Genomic DNA, 4,525 nt, shown 5'->3' on the forward strand with positions numbered 1-4,525 from the left:
ATAGTCATTATGCATCGTCACTGACCTATATAGCCTACAGAATCACAGTAATTAAAATGAACTTTTCATTTAACTCATTTAAATACCTAAGGTCAAACATATGGAGGATCATTAAAAGAGATTTAAAAAAATACCCTGCTTAATCTTGCCATCCGCTACCATGAGCAAACAGGAAAATCTGTAAGAGTAACATCAGTAAAATTAAAAATATTCTTTGCTAGTGGTCTCTGTACACATTACTCCTGTATAGTTGTGAAAGTTGGACACTGAACGCTGAGGCTGAAAGAAAAATTCAAGCCTTTCAGTGTAGGCCTAAGCGTTTGAGAACAATGCTAGGTACCAGTGTCAGATACCTAAAAAAGAAGACAAATGAGTTTACAGCTCTGGCTGGCAAAAAGGGAGGATCGGATACTGCGAAGAGAGCTGTGCTGGTTTGTAAGATATGACTCACTATCAAAAGTCATCCTTCAAAGTAGGCTACATTGGAGAAAAGATGGCTGGATAACATAAAAGAATGGACCAGCCTCTGATTAGAACAGCTGATGACCGGGAAAAGTAGAAGGATTTGGTTACGCGAACTGTCACAGCACCAGGGGCGGACTGGGTGTCAAAATCGGCCAAGGCATTTCTATACCATCCGGCCCACACATTGTAGGCCTATATCATATGACGGGCATCCGATTATATGTCTATCTGTCATCAAAATCATGAGGTATCTATAACTGTATGCATGCCTACAGTGAACTCCATAGCTTCGGATGCGATATAAGCCTTATGTTGCTTTTTGATAGCTAAGTGTGTAGGTCCTAAAATGAGAAAGCCTAAAAGTAGCACCGTCTACGGGTGTAGGCTATCTCATTATTTGGGAAAATGTGTTAGATTAAATTAGTAGTACACTGTAGAGTCTGTTAATTTTTCTTTAAACACAACTCTCAAAGGGTCACTTTAATCAGAAAATAGTATAAAACCTTCATAGTGGCATCCATGCGGTCCTTTCTGTGGCCCTGCCGGCCCATTGGGGTACCGGCCCCACCGGGCATTTGCCCGAATGCCCATATAGCCAGTCCGCCCCTGCACAGCACCCTTAAGACTAAAGTCAAGGGACAGATGAGATGAGACCATTGGATTTCGTAGTTCTATAGAGGGTAGAGAGTTAAAATGACTAACTTGTTGGTGTACTCTCGGGGGAGGGGGGGGGGAGAGATCTGTTTTGTTTATCTCTGAATGAGAGGGGGAACGTCAATACGTTTATAGCATTAATTAAAAACTCGACTCATTTAAGGAAACGAAATGGAATTATGAAACATTTTGTGACAGAGCGTGACCTGTGGGACTGTATCAGCGGTCAAGAAAAGAAGTTTATCTGAAACGTTTTTCCAAAACACCAGTAAAGAAGATTACGTCATCGTTTACAAAACAAATAGACACAACAGCTCCTTTGTTCCCATGGCAATAAAAGCATTTAATAGAATTGATGTCAACATTTCACATGTAATGCTTGAGTGAAACTAATGTAAACATATATTTAAAGGCCTATTGTTTCTATAGTTATAATGTATTGTTAATGCACAAAGTGTAAGGCAAATTTCTTCATAAAGATGATTACTATTATTATTCCTCTCTATCTTGTGCCAGGATTGTATAAAAGTGTCCCTCTGAATGACAGGCTTGTCTATTCTTGAATATCGTTCTCCCCTAGTTTCCTTTGCCTGCACAGCCTTCTGTCCCCTAGTAGGCCTGCGTTATGGCTGTCTGGTCGTGCAGTTTGCGCACTGGACTGGCGGTCAGTTGTCTCGATGGTCACGAGTTCATACCCCGTCGTCCTGCTCGAGGTTTGGATTAGGGAGTAGGGTAGATAATCTCTAACTCTGAAGGAACACCCGAAACATGTAAAACCTTTTACAAACAAAACCCCTGCACAAGAGTTTTTCTTGACCAGGGGCGGACTGACTATATGGGCATTTTGGGCTAATGCCCGGTGGGTCGGTAGGGTCACCTAAAAGACTTCTTGAATGCCACTATGGCACGCATTAACTCGTTCTCTCCTAACCGACGATACCAGCGTTGATTCCACAAGAATCTGGTAAATAACTACGGAGAGAAAGAGTTAAATTGTTAAAGGTTTTAGGCCTATAATATTGTTATGACTTTGCCATGCTCACCGCCATACAAGATAGTGCAGAAAGAAGGTGCGCACTATCTGTGACTAAACAAGTCGGATGTTGACATTAGGACTAACGATTTCCTCCCAAGTGGAGAGCCAATATGGAGATGCTGTGCTCAAGGCAGATGTCCTTTGTGTTTGTCATGTCTCAGTGTAAATAAACGTCAATGTCCTCGTTGAGTTGCCTCACTTAAGTTATTACAATATTCTCATATATAAGGGGCAATCCGAGCGTCGTGTTAAAAACATCTTTTACAGACTACAGTTTAATACTAAATTAATCTAACATATTTTCAAAAATAATGTAAAAGCCTACATCCGTAGACAGTGCTATTAGTAGGCTTCATCATTTTAGGGCCTACAAACATAGTGATTAAAAAGCAACATTAGGCCTATATATTTCTTATAAAGATATAAAGCATGCATACAGTTATCAATCTGTGGCATATTACGCTCTCGAGAGACGATCTTTTCTCTTTGCAACTTCTTGTGTGACTAAAGAGGCCAATCCTTGATACACAGCTGCGATCGCTATCAATATATTATAAAAAATAACATAATGATTTTAGAACAGATAGGCCTATAATTGGAGGCCCATCATATGATATATATTTTATGGGCCGTACTGTATAGAAATGCCTGGGCCGATTTGGACATCCAGTCCACCCCAGTTCTAGACCCTCGAATTTTACCGTATGAGCGTACAGACCTATTAGAAGGATCATTCTGTCTAATTCTGCAGTCCATGATTCACAAGTTGCCATGACCGAGGAAGGCATCAGTTTTATTTAGAAATCAGTGCATTTAGGTCTAATTACAATTTGGAATATGGATAGTTATCCCTCTTTGATTGTAGACTGGTTTCTTTTATGAGTTTTGAATCACAACAGCAGTATTTAAAAATATAATACACCTTTGTTCTTTCAGCAGTTATTTTAAATAGTTAGATTCAAAATTAATAGTTCACAAGAGATAGGTTTAGGAATTTCTAATTTGAGATTAAACACACCTGAATTGCCTTAAAATTCTTGAGTATCTGTTAATAAATATTTGTTCATGATAAGACAGAAGGGAAAATACAATTAAAAGCATCAACTGCCTATTAAAAATATGACATAGAATTACCTTTGAGATCCTAAAATTTGCTAAGAAAATTCTTATTACCTGTTAGAGAGTGGTATAGCTGCAGATGTGCTAAATTGTTAGAAAATTCTTCAATGGACACAGTTAAAGGGAGACTACAATAAATAATTTTTTGTTTCCTTTAAAGAACTTCAATACTTTCAATGCCAGAGAATGACTAAGTTATTTTATATCATAACAATGTCTAAAAAATTAGAACAATAAATTCACATGTCAATTCAGTGGCGTAGCTAGGAATTTTCCATTGCTTAGGGGCACAGGGGCTTGAACTCTTGGGGGGGGGGGGCTGCATTTTGCGTAATATTTAATTTTTAATGTAAAAAAAACACGCATTTGGGGCCCCCCTCTCAAGTGGTAGCTCGGGGGATTTTCAAATTCTCCCCCTTATCCTGTCACCCTAGCTACGCCACTGTATTCATTTAACTAGTGTTGCCACTTCAAAACCAAGTTTACAGTGATTCTTTTGTCAGGTACCCATTAGAGCTGGATGGACTCAGGCGCCCTAAGTATCCCAAAATTAAAAATCCCAGTCTTCATCAGGATTCAAACCCAGGTTCAAAAGCCAGGCACTTTACAACTCAGGCACTGCACCTCAGCTGAAACAAATCACCCCAAGCTAGCACTGGACGGGCAGTCAACGGTGACAAGTGTGTCACGTGTCAACATGACAGTTCAGGAACAATCTGTGTTATGAGAAGAACTCAGGCCAGTCAGGAGAGATGTGGTCATGTAATTAACCAGAAGGGTCAAGTGACGTTCCGTCCGGTTCTAAAAGGCCATTAGGGACCATATATAAAGAGCATAGGTATCAGCCGAGTTAGTCACAACTTCCCGATCTATGATTCAGTACGTTGCGACAGAGTTCAACAAAGTACAGCGAAACCAGTAGAGTTCTTGCTACAACAGTACAGACTCGATACTGTGGTTCAGATCTCCAAGGCAGAACATTGTACAGTCAGTGTTACATGTTGGTAATTGTACAGTTTGGCTTTGATTTATTGGACATTTAAGTTTTCATGTTATTTTGGAGAACTGAGTTGTCAAGTTCTTTAAGATGGTAGTGTCGTGTGGTACAGTTGCAGAGAACCTGAATAGTGAGATTCGTTACAATATTTTCAATTAGGCCGAAAAATTGTATTTTAGTAGTTGTTTGCTTTTGTTCTAAATCATCTACCTAAATCATCTTCTAATTATCAAATAAATCAAACACATTGTATG

This window comes from Biomphalaria glabrata, chromosome 9 (assembly GCF_947242115.1).
Source record: "Biomphalaria glabrata chromosome 9, xgBioGlab47.1, whole genome shotgun sequence".
In the NCBI taxonomy this organism is placed as follows: domain Eukaryota; kingdom Metazoa; phylum Mollusca; class Gastropoda; family Planorbidae; genus Biomphalaria; species Biomphalaria glabrata.